We start from the raw sequence: 13,629 nt of genomic DNA on the forward strand, positions 1-13,629 counted from the left end.
AAGTTGTTCGCTTTATCTCCTGTATCTAGAGGAAGAAATTTAAAATACGTAAGCAAAAGCTTAGTGAGGCCATGAGTGTGTGCACGTTGAAGAAAATAGTTAATAATAGAAACCCAATCAAAATAATTAACAGAAACATTATATTGACTGGTAGCAGTAACAACTGAGCCTATGAAAACCATATCAGTCAAGGACTGAATCTTATGATCACCATCTTGTGTCTTCCTAAAGACCATTTACTACTTTATCTTCTTTGCAGAGAGCGGCCCCACGACCGCATAGAATTTTCAATGCCTAGGTACATGACGGTGCCGATCAAATACAAACAACCTCCCGCCTGCACGTCAAAGGACACCTAGGTGGAAACTAAACGACGAAACCTCAACTGGCAGCCCAATACTACACCAGCGTGCCCTGCGAACCATCCAGTCCCGGGCCGATTATCCGCTTAGCAAGAATCACATGATAAATCCATAAAGCCAGTCTGAACAATTATATAGGAAATAGACCGTTTAAAGACCACATGCATATCCAATATTACGCTGAACTGAACAATATCAAGATAAATGGGGCCTTTTGGATATGGACTCTAGAGGTGGCTCCCAACGGAAGTTCATAACGGATACCAGAATAACACAAGACGATAATAATAACCACGTTGTAGCACTTAGCTTCTTATAGTTTAGAAGGCCAATTCAAATCCAAGTACATAGCCAAATATCATATTCATTTATCAATGAACGATTTCAAAAAATATTTTATTCAAGTTCGTCGAAAGGAAAGACCATTTTATATATATATATATATATATATATATATAGCGATGCATAATAACATATAATATTCCTCCAGTTTTGCAAATGACAATATAATTATAAATGACACTCACACTGAAGTCTATACGGCTTTTTGGTTTACAGTGGAGCCAATTTGAAGGGATCACTGTTATGTAAAAATTAAATACGAAATACACTAATTGAAATTAAATTTATTATTTTTTGAGAAAATATTATTATTATTATTATTATTATTATCAAAAGACAAGTACAAATTTTAAGCGAAAATAGTATCTTTTTAACGCATGGGGACAATATGATCTTTAATCAATTAAACTTGGTTTAGAAGTACTTTTTTCCTAAAACTGCCCAATTTAGTTTTTATCTGTTTTTTACTTTATTTTTACAAATACAACCCATGTTTTATTCTGGTACAACTTCTAACTTTTTCTTTCAAAAACTTTTTTTAAAAAGCAAAAGTCTTTCGCAAACACACTCCGAGTAAAAAACAGTAAAACCACTTCCTAACGCAATTTTAAGATTTTAATATTTTTTTTTGTTAATTTTGACCGTGTTAATTAAAAAAGTAGAAGCATCACATTTTATGCATTTTATAACGTTCCAAGCACTTGAAAGTCTTATTTTAATATTTTATACTTAAAAAAATATCCTGGAAGATGCAATAAATAAATTACCTAAACATCCTCTTAGTTACAACTACTTCAAGTTTTTTTCCATATCTTGTAATCTGACAAAGAGTAAAGAAGATCAAGTATAGGTAAATAAAAATATATTACCATTTAAGTTTGTATGAAATTCTTAATTGTTAAATTAATGAAACTTGAACTAAATACAATTTCATAAATATTTTTATATATTGATGTACGTACATTTATCTCAAATCGTGTTTACATCATGATATGAAATATACTTTTCAAATAGACATAAGTTCCTTCCAATAGGAAACATACAAAGTGGGAAATAGTAATAATCACATTAGGAAGGGTCATGTTATAGCCTTTCGATGTTTAAGTTAGACATGTCGTAAACAATAAATACTTAAGTCATAAGAAATATTAGGGTAATAAAACTTGTAATTTGGGCATGAAGGATGGTTTCCCTAGTTGCATAATTTCATATGAACGACAAATTTAGGAATGATTAGTTGGTCACAATGAATCCATACATACTCGCATTTGAATATGATTGAGGCAAGTTTGGAACAAATATTTTGATAATTGGACCAATAATTGAACCGAATAAATTACAAAATCACTGGATCATTGGTCCGATCGAATTGAAAAAATCTGTGAACCCAAAATATATACATTTCCTGTTTTTGCTTTCGCATCATGGATCTAGCTCTAGAAAGAAGTGTAGTGTTTCCTTCAAATGAACCATTATCACCTTGTTGTCCGAATTAGCAATTTTTCATGTCTTTAGCTTTTATTCTCATAGGAGATACCAATGACATGTATCGGGATCCAACAGCACCACGAGGATTGAAGGATCTTTTTGAACATTCTAAGATTATCATAGTATTGACTTGCAAAATAATGGTTAGTACTCTAATGTTTAAGTCAGTAACATATTTAACTTAATAAAATGAGAAAAACTTGAATAAATGTGAGATTGTTGTGAAATAAGTAATATAAATGGAGATTAAGTGTTTGAATACGAAAAATAAAGATGAAGTCTAAGTAGAGAGTGTGGAAAATAGTAAGATCCATACAACCTTGCTGTTTGAAAAGTGTGATGAGCTCTCTAAGTTTTACTTACCTTAAACTTGAGGAGTTTGGGAAAGAATTCCATATTTGTTAGGTGCAAATGAGATATTCTATACATCCTTAGGACATCAGCATTCTAGGGATGATGTCTATCCGTTGTTTGGAATTATTTCCTAAGAGATGTGTCGATTTGAATGAATCTTGATCAATCAAGTGGGAATACAGGGAAAATGGTTACCCACCACTTCTAACAGTGGATTCAGCTGGATATAAGGTCATTGTTAGAGCCATTTTAGGGTAATGTGGCTTGTAACGTCGAGAAACTGTTAATGTGTCAACCTTGTTGTTTGAAACTTGGGTTTGTTGATTGTGTCTTGTTTTATAAACTCTATCTCATCAATAGGGTGATAGGAATAGATTGAGGTCCTTGCAGCCTAGAAATTGTAATAGGACAACAGAGTCTTGGCCTGCTAGGTTGCATGAATGGGTGTGTGACTCATTGGTTTTGATTTGGACCCAATTTGATGTTTGGGCTTGAAAATTAATTGTGGTAGGCATCACCCCATAATTTTTTTTCTAGCTAATTTAAGAATTCTAGTTCTTATAGATTAAGTAATTAAGTTAGAGATAAAATTTCTTTTTGCCCCAAATTAATCAAATAAATTTTTATGAATAATTTGAAAATAAAAAATACGTAAAGTAGAATAAACTTTATATGTGATAATTAATTAATTTATTAAAATAATATATAATATTAAATATATTGTAATGAAACTGATATACATATAAATAATTTCATATTAAATATATATTATTTGTATTATATTATAGTTTCTATTAATATGTATAGTAATTTATTCTAGACTTAATAATTTTTTTAAATATATATATTTGTTGAAGATTTTTGTTAATAGTTAATCTTTATGTTAAATTAATTTTTGTATTTTAATATTTTACTAAATTCTGGAAGAAGAATATTTAATTATTTAGTATTTAATCTTCACACTATGGGTTTAAAAGTATTTTTCAGTTTCATATTTTATTTAATATAATAAGTGTTTTAGATTTTAGCAAATTATAAAGAAAAAAATATTTAATGGGCATATTAAAAATAAAATATAGATATGAAAAAGAACACACTCAAAAGATTGGTCCAAAATAAATTATCAAAGGTGAATCCTTTTATTCAAAGATTGGTCCACTTTATGTTATTTCTAATAAGAAAGGGGCTTTGCTAAAGGTTAATGAATATAGATCTTTTTTTTTTTTGCCTATTTTCTCAACATAGGGCTTTTTTTTTAGCATTTTCAAGATAAGAAAGGGGGCAAAATACAATTTAGCCTTTTTTCTTAAAATATGAATTTATTTTTGAATAAATTTGGATAAAAAACCCCGTGATTTAAAAATTCGATTGAAAACTCCTCGTATTAAAAAATATAGGCAAAAAATCCCCTATATTTTTTAAAAATAATTCACACACTCCCCTCCATTAGTTACCCTTAACAACATTAAAATTTTTAATGAGTTGTCCATTATACTCTTATTTTAATAGCTATTGATCTTCAATAGTTCAAAATGAACAGTTCAGATTTTAAATAATTTTGAAAATATATCTTGAGGTTTATATATACACATACGTATATATATATATATCATACATATGGAATATAGTATTTATATATATATTTTATATGTCATCGATGATAGCTGCTGCCTCTATGGGTGGGACACCGACTTTAGGCGAATGCGCCCAATCACCGCCTGATTGGTGACTGTCGCCTTTTCATCTGTTGGTGACTGTCACAACCCAAATCTAGGGTGAGTAGTTGCCTAGAAAGAAATTGCCCAATCTAGACTACATCGACTCATCTTCGTGTGATACTTGGCGGTAGTGGTGGGCGGTGAAGAAGGAGGGAAGAAGAATAAAAAAAATTAGGATAGGTAAAAAGTATTAATTTTTTTTAAAAAATTTAGTAAAAATGATTTAATTTATTTAAAATCTAAGAATAAATGCAACTATTAAATTTTTTTTTTAAATACATATAATGGTAATTTTAATTTAAATATTATTTATAGTAAATAATATACCTTAAAAGTTTGATATTGTTTTTTGGTATTTCATTTGTAATCAATATATTCTATAAATAAATATAGTTTATTAAAGACACTTAACTAAATAACAATTCAATTTAATTTAATTAATAATACATAATTTAAAATATAGTTTTCACTTATATGTCAAAACATGGCAAAATAGACATTTGAAAACATGCTAGTGTCCCCCTCAAGGCGATCCCATTGCGCTAGTATCGATTGTACAATGTATATTGCTTTCTGCATTCAATGAATCCACATTTTGAAAATGTGCTCAATTTACTGCCTTCATACTACACCTTGCTTGTTTCTGTTGATGCTGTTGGATTCTGTGTGCTATTCCTGTCAGCGCGTTGTGCTAGTGTCAGCGGGAGTTCTGTTGTTGTGTTGCTATTAGTGGAAGTAGTCGTTTATTATGGACTACTAGCCACACAGTGCCCCCTTCCTCGTATTGCAGAAAACACATTAAGCTAGTAGGGATAGTCCCTCATGATGACTCTCTGATGCTTAAGCCAGTTCAAGTTCAAGATAGTAATTGGCGATCCAAGTAGTAAATAAGGTAAAAAGCAATAAAAATGTTTTATCATAAATGTCATAGAATGAGGGTATTTACAGGGCTAAATATGCCCATGTGACGTCATCTCAAATCATGAGTGGTTAGATTATCTATGGTCTAAATCTTGGGTCATTAGAGCGGGTCTGGTCGAGCGATCCAACCCGATATAGAAAGACGCCGGTCCTAGGACTATAGTGGTATGTTTGAAAGGTTATTTATATCTTTTTCCGAGTAGGTATGATGTACCCCTATCAGGCTTCGTTGAAATTCTATATATAACTTTCTTATTTGTGCTTTCTCTTATAACCTAATCTCTTGATTTGAATTTAATAAACTAAACTTTGTGTCGTTATATCAATAACCATATCACACGTATATACATTGGATAATTCTTTTTTTTATTTTTTAAAAGAAGATATATATTAGATAATATTTAGCACGCTAAAGTATAGATGACACTCAAAGGATCTAAATGAAAAATTCATAGAGGATGTCTGAGTGGGTATACGAGCTTTTGAGAACATCTTATAAGAAATTTAATAACTTATAAGATGTTGCAAAATATTTGACAAAATTTTTGAAAAATAAGCTCATAAAAATTAAACTATTAGAAGTTTACAAGCTTCTTCAGAAAAAAAAAGTAAGGAGTTCTTAATTTATTCTTAAAATGCTAACAAGCTCTTCTACTATATTTATTAAAAAATTATCATTAGGAAAAATTGCATTTGTGGTCTCATATAATAAACTTATTTTTAATATAGTCCCATATATTACATTTTTCTCATATTTCATCCAATATATGAAGAAAAATTGTCAATGTTAGTCCCGCATAACTTTTCATTAAGAATTAGAGGGAAAAGTCACGTGGTTGTTAGTAAATACACGTGAAGCTAGATTTGGTGGGAAAAAAACATATTTATTAAAGAGAAATGGAAGCTAGGCTCAAAGCAATATTTCTGCATCCAAAAATTAACTTTAGAAGCTGCGTAAATGAATAGTCTACGTGTTATTGTGGGAGAAAGGCGTATTTAAAGATTTCGTGATTAAATAATAATTTACATAAAAGATTTTATAATTATAAGGATGTTGTAGAGTTATTTATTTTTTTATTATCCAAAAAAATTATATTAATATAATTTTTTAAAATATATTAATAATAATATAATAAAATTGTGACTCGATTAAATTTTTTTTTTTTAAAACAAGCGACTTGGGCAAATATTTTTTTATAAGAAAAGCTCAAGTCGTGATCACGACTTGGGCAATTTTTTTCTTCATTTAATTAAATTTTGAATAATTAATTATATATAATTAACATATAAAAGTTACAGTTGTATTAATTAACATATTAAAGTTATAATTTCATTTAATTATATATAATTAATTAAAATTATATTAATTTTAAAAATTATAATTAAGTGTACAAATGTAATAGTGTATATTTTTTCGTACAGTTGTAAAAAATACAATGAAATATACGATTATTCTTGACAACCAGATACCGGCACATCTGATTGTGTAGAATTTTTTGTTTGTTGGGATTGTTGCTTTGTATGCGTTTGCACCCAATCCATCTCGTTGTGAATAATTTATAAAATTATATTATTTATTTAGTCTTTTTACTAAATATAGTTTATATTGAGCGGTTTATTATTTAACCGGAGTATAACAAATCATATATTTGATTTATCAACTAATTCATAAGAATTCATTCAATCAACCCCTTATATATTTATAACTATCGTTTTTAATAACATCTCTAAATTATATTACCATTAAAATCTCATTTTCCCTCTTTAATAATATAATATTTCTTAAATATAATTTTCGGAATATTTCTATGAATTTTCTATCAATTTATCGTTATTATATAATTTAATTAAACAACAATACATAGAATTATGTATTTGGTTAAATATAAAAAATCTAATAATTTAATTAACCAACCATACCATTTTTATATCAAATGTGATGTTTAATTGAACATTAATATAAATAGCCAAAATCATAAAATACTCCGGTTAAATAATACATCGCTCAATATAAACTATATTTAATAAAAGGACTAATGAAATAATATAATTTTATAAATTATTCACAACGAGATGGATTGAGCGCAAACATGTGCAAGACAACGATTCCAACAAAGAAATTCTTCTACACAATCAGATGTGTCGATATCGGATTGTCAAGAATAATTGTATACTTCATTGTATTTTTTACAATTGTACGAAAAAATATACATATTATATTTGTACACTTAATTGTAATTTTTTAAATTAATATAATTTTAATTAATTATATATAATTAAACGAATAACTTTAATATGTTAATTATGTATAATTAAATGAAATTATATAATTAATTATTTAAAATTTAATTAAATAAAAATAAAAAAAATTGCCCAATCGATGAATCACGACTTGCGCTTTTCTTGAAAAAAAAATTGCCCAAATTGTGATTATCTTTAAAATAAATAATTTTTTAATCAAAAATCACGACTCATTATATTATTATTAATATATTTAAAAAAATTATATTAATATAATATTTTTTTTTATCATAAAAAATTAAATAACTCGAATGTTGTAGGAAAGTACGACGAATGAAAGGCGAAAATAAAACAAAATAATAGTAAATATTTGCTCTCGAAATTCAAAATAGAAATATCATTCACCGAAAAATAATTGAAATAAGAGAGAAAAGGCGCGACTGTGTATAAAATGCGGTGAACGTGGATCGAACACGTGACCTTCAGATCTTCAGTCTGACGCTCTCCCAACTGAGCTATCCCCGCAATTGATCTTTCATTCATACAGAAAATAATTAACGAATTACTTTTACCGGTAAAAACCCCCTCTTCACCGGTAAAAATCCCCCTCTTCCATTCCAACGGTAATGAGAAAGATATACAGATGTCGTTCGCACCGGTGAAAACCCTCAAAAATCACCTCCTCTTCCTCTTCCCATTTTCAGCTTCTCCACTTCATTTTCGATTCTCTTCTTGCAGAGAAAACCCTCAAAACCATCGTAGATCTGCGGAGAGGGAGTGAAGGAGAAGGGGACCAATCTGAAGGGTTTTTGTAGCCACGATGAAGGAGAGACGGTGGAGTGCCCGCAGGATGGCCGCGAACGTGAGGATAGCCATGGTGAGTTTGAGCCACCTAGCAGAAAAAGATTACGTAGGCGCTCTAATTATGACGATGACTGGGAAGAAGATTGTAATGACGGGCTGGAATCTATTCCCAAAGCTGGATCTCGTAAGAAGGCTTCTTATGGCCACAAAGATAACCTTAATGGGAAGAGTGGGTCCAGGCATATGATAGTAACTGCCGGGCCAAGAATGCAAGAAGCTTTTCAGCCTGGAGCTACTCCTGCACAGCCTGGAAAGAGGCACTTTCTGTGCTACAATATGCTTGGAAGTATAACCACAATGGAACATGATGGATATTCACATATAGAGGTATCCTGTTATCTTTATTTTCTTTCCTCTGATGTTTAGATGTTGCAATTTTCCTGAAAACCATATGACTTGTTTGCTATTGGGTGGAATGGAACTGGAAGAATCAATGTGGTAAAACCATGATTGAACTTTGCTGCATCAGACAGTGTATTTTGCAGATTCAGTTGTAATGACTGTAAGAATAAAAGATTAAAGAGGAATTACTTTCCTAATTGAAAAACCTCACGTCTGTCAGGGTAAACACATTTTACATTAAGAACACTGAGCACCTTGATCCAACTATTGGTTTGTCTATTGAACTTATTATATTGCTACAGATCAAGGCTTAAGAAATTCATACTCTCAACTTGCGTTACTTCTAGAAAAATAATCAATGTTTACCATCAGACAATTTAGTTTACATGACTTAAATGCAGATAGATTTCCATGATACCAGCAGTGGTACACGTGTTCCTGCAATGACTGACTATTTTGGCTTCACGATGGCTTCTCTAAATGAGAGTGGGAGTGTATTTGCCAATCCATGTAAAGGCGAGAAGAATATGAGCACACTTATGTATCGGCCCTTCAGTAGCTAGGCAAATAACAGTGAGGTCAGCCCTCTTCATCTTTTCCTTGTATGGATTAATATCTTCTTGCAAGTGCCATAATGGATGGGTTAGCATTCTAAGTTTGATGGCGTCATCATTAGAACTTTTAGAAACCTGCCACAATGCTTTCACATATTTTGGTGATGTCTTAAATGTTACAGTTACCCCCTTTATAATGTGATGAACATAACTTCTTTATTCCTATAATGATTATCTCATAACTGTAAGAAACTACTGTAGTTAAGAAAAAGACTAACCATTACGACTCATATAGAGTTTTTTAACGATCCTAGTTACTGACTAATACACGCCTTGCCATCAAGAAAGATACCCAACTGAAAAGATCGCACAATAAAATTTGCTTCATGGCAATTTATAGTTTAGGAAATATTTTTTCAAATAAAAAATTGATGGTTTGCTGATAGCAACATATCATCTAGGCACGTTTGTATGTGGCCCCTTGACATCTGCAATTGGTGTTCTCTCCGCTATTCATTTCTAGTTGTTGTTTCAAGCAAACATCTCTAGATCTTTCTCCAGTTGCTTCTGTAGGAGTTCATTTCCAAAATCCTATTATTTATATCTTTTTTAATTCATTTGTTTTTCAGACTTGCTCAGGGTTTCTGACCCTGACATATCAACTTCTTTCTTTGATTGTCCTTTTTGTTTCTTTATCTTCACCTTTTTCTATGAAGAGGCTTAATATTCATAGAATTGGAAGCATATATCTATTACATATATAGCTACAGATGAAGGCTTAAGAAATTCATACTCTCAACTTGCGTTACTGCTAGAAAAATAATCAACGTTTACCATCTGACAATTTAGTTTACATGACTTAAATGCAGATAAATTTCCATGATACCAGCAGTGGTACACGTGTTCCTGCAATGACTGACTATTTTGGCTTCACGATGGCTTCTCTAAATGAGAGTGGGAGTGTATTTGCCAATCCATGTAAAGGCGAGAAGATTATGAGCACACTTATGTATCGGCCCTTCAGTAGCTAGGCAAATAACAGTGAGGTCAGCCCTCTTCATCTTTTCCTTGTATGGATTAATATCTTCTTGCAAGTGCCATAATGAATGGGTTAGCATTCTAAGTTTGATGGCGTCATCATTAGAACTTTTAGAAACCTGCCACAATGCTTTCACATATTTTGGTGATGTCTTAAATGTTACAGTTACCCCCTTTATAATGTGATGAACATAACTTCTTTATTCCTATAATGATTATCTCATAACTGTAAGAAACTACTGTAGTTAAGAAAAAGACTAACCATTACGACTCATATAGAGTTTTTTAACGATCCTAGTTACTGACTAATACACGCCTTGCCATCAAGAAAGATACCCAACTGAAAAGATCGCACAATAAAATTTGCTTCATGGCAATTTATAGTTTAGGAAATATTTTTTCAAATAAAAAATTGATGGTTTGCTGATAGCAACATATCATCTAGGCACGTTTGTATGTGGCCCCTTGACATCTGCAATTGGTGTTCTCTCCGCTATTCATTTCTAGTTGTTGTTTCAAGCAAACATCTCTAGATCTTTCTCCAGTTGCTTCTGTAGGAGTTCATTTCCAAAATCCTATTATTTATATCTTTTTTAATTCATTTGTTTTTCCGACTTGCTCATGGTTTCTGACCCTGACATATCAACTTCTTTCTTTGATTGTCCTTTTTGTTTCTTTATCTTCACTTTTTTCTATGAAGAGGCTTAATATTCATAGAATTGGAAGCATATATCTATTACATATATAGCTACAGATCAAGGCTTAAGAAATTCATACTCTCAACTTGCGTTACTGCTAGAAAAATAATCAACGTTTACCATCTGACAATTTAGTTTACATGACTTAAATGCAGATAGATTTCCATGATACCAGCAGTGGTACACGTGTTCCTGCAATGACTGACTATTTTGGCTTCACGATGGCTTCTCTAAATGAGAGTGGGAGTGTATTTGCCAATCCATGTAAAGGCGAGAAGATTATGAGCACACTTATGTATCGGCCCTTCAGTAGCTAGGCAAATAACAGTGAGGTCAGCCCTCTTCATCTTTTCCTTGTATGGATTAATATCTTCTTGCAAGTGCCATAATGAATGGGTTAGCATTCTAAGTTTGATGGCGTCATCATTAGAACTTTTAGAAACCTGCCACAATGCTTTCACATATTTTGGTGATGTCTTAAATGTTACAGTTACCCCCTTTATAATGTGATGAACATAACTTCTTCATTCCTATAATGATTATCTCATAACTGTAAGAAACTACTGTACTTAAGAAAAAGACCATTACGACTCATATAGAGTTTTTTAACGATCCTAGTTACTGACTAATACACGCCTTGCCATCAAGAAAGATACCCAACTGAAAAGATCGCACAATAAAATTTGCTTCATGGCAATTTATAGTTTAGGAAATATTTTTTCAAATAAAAAATTGATGGTTTGCTGATAGCAACATATCATCTAGGCATGTTTGTATGTGGCCCCTTGACATCTGCAATTGGTGTTCTCTCCGCTATTCATTTCTAGTTGCTGTTTCAAGCAAACATCTCTAGATCTTTCTCCAGTTGCTTCTGTAGGAGTTCATTTCCAAAATCTTATTATTTATATCTTTTTTAATTCATTTGTTTTTCCGACTTGCTCAGGGTTTCTGACCCTGACATATCAACTTCTTTCTTTGATTGTCCTTTTTGTTTCTTTATCTTCACCTTTTTCTATGAAGAGGCTTAATATTCATAGAATTGGAAGCATATATCTATTACATATATAGCTACAGATCAAGGCTTAAGAAATTCATAGTCTCAACTTGCGTTACTGCTAGAAAAATAATCAACGTTTACCATCTGACAATTTAGTTTACATGACTTAAATGCAGATAGGTTTCCATGATACCAGCAGTGGTACACGTGTTCCTGCAATGACTGACTATTTTGGCTTCACGATGGCTTCTCTAAATGAGAGTGGGAGTGTATTTGCCAATCCATGTAAAGGCGAGAAGAATATGAGCACACTTATGTATTTGCCCTTCAGTAGCTAGGCAAATAACAGTGAGGTCAGCCCTCTTGATCTTTTCCTTGTATGGATTAATATCTTCTTGCAAGTGCCATAATGAATGGGTTAGCATTCTATGTTTGATGGCGTCATCATTAGAACTTTTAGAAACCTGCCACAATGCTTTCACATATTTTGGTGATGTCTTAAATGTTACAGTTACCCCCTTTATAATGTGATGAACATAACTTCTTTATTCCTATAATGATTATCTCATAACTGTAAGAAACTACTGTAGTTAAGAAAAAGACTAACCATTACGACTCATATAGAGTTTTTTAACGATCCTAGTTACCGACTAATACACGCCTTGCCATCAACAAAGATACCCAACTGAAAAGATAGCACAATAAAATTTGCTTCATGGCAATTTATAGTTTAGGAAATATTTTTTCAAATAAAAAACTGTTGGTTTGCTAATAGCAACATATCATCTAGGCACGTTTGTATGTGGCCGCTTGACATCTGCAATTGGTGTTCTCTCCGCTATTGATTTCTAGTTGCTCTTTCAAGCAAACATCTCTAGATCTTTCTCCAGTTGCTTCTGTGGGAGTTCATTTCCAAAATGCTATTATTTATATCTTTTTTAATTCATTTGTTTTTCCGACTTGCTCAGGGTTTCTGACCATGACATATCAACTTCTTTCTTTGATTGTCCTTTTTGTTTCTTTATCTTCACCTTTTTCTATGAAGAGGCTTAATATTCATAGAATTGGAAGCATATATCTATTACATATATAGCTACAGATCAAGGCTTAAGAAATTCATACTCTCAACTTGCGTTACTGCTAGAAAAATAATCAACGTTTACCATCTGACAATTTAGTTTACATGACTTAAATGCAGATAGATTTCCATGATACCAGCAGTGGTACACGTGTTCCTGCAATGACTGACTATTTTGGCTTCACGATGGCTTCTCTAAATGAGAGTGGGAGTGTATTTGCCAATCCATGTAAAGGCGAGAAGAATATGAGCACACTTATGTATCGGCCCTTCAGTAGCTAGGCAAATAACAGTGAGGTCAGCCCTCTTCATCTTTTCCTTGTATGGATTAATATCTTCTTGCAAGTGCCATAATGAATGGGTTAGCATTCTAAGTTTGATGGCGTCATCATTAGAACTTTTAGAAACCTGCCACAATGCTTTCACATATTTTGGTGATGTCTTAAGTGTTACAGTTACCCCCTTTATAATGTGATGAACATAACTTCTTTATTCCTATAATGATTATCTCATAACTGTAAGAAACTACTGTAGTTAAGAAAAAGACTAAGCATTACGACTCATATAGAGTTTTTTAACGATCCTAGTTACCGACTAATACACGCCTTCCCATCAACAAAGATACCCAACTG

The 13,629-nt window shown here is 31.5% G+C and overlaps 2 long non-coding RNA genes and 1 other non-coding gene across 3 annotated transcripts; 2 read left to right on the forward strand and 1 right to left on the reverse strand.

Annotated features, from left to right (window-relative positions):
- Positions 1-7,878: 7,878 nt before the first annotated feature.
- On the reverse strand, positions 7,879-7,951 carry TRNAF-GAA (transfer RNA phenylalanine (anticodon GAA)). Its single transcript has one exon. It is a non-coding gene; the product is annotated as a tRNA-Phe (tRNA).
- LOC148784788 (uncharacterized) lies at positions 7,920-10,250 on the forward strand. Its single transcript, XR_016063261.1, has 3 exons — positions 7,920-8,617; positions 9,034-9,210; positions 10,056-10,250. It is a non-coding gene; the product is annotated as an uncharacterized LOC148784788 (long non-coding RNA).
- Positions 10,251-11,081: 831 nt separating this feature from the next.
- On the forward strand, positions 11,082-13,356 carry LOC148784789 (uncharacterized). The gene is made up of 3 exons (XR_016063323.1): positions 11,082-11,254; positions 12,096-12,272; positions 13,118-13,356. It is a non-coding gene; the product is annotated as an uncharacterized LOC148784789 (long non-coding RNA).
- Positions 13,357-13,629: the final 273 nt, after the last annotated feature.

The sequence above is a fragment of the Sesamum indicum genome, linkage group LG12, assembly GCF_026168435.1.
Source record: "Sesamum indicum cultivar Baizhima isolate 11 linkage group LG12, ASM2616843v1, whole genome shotgun sequence".
NCBI classification, from domain to species: domain Eukaryota; kingdom Viridiplantae; phylum Streptophyta; class Magnoliopsida; order Lamiales; family Pedaliaceae; genus Sesamum; species Sesamum indicum.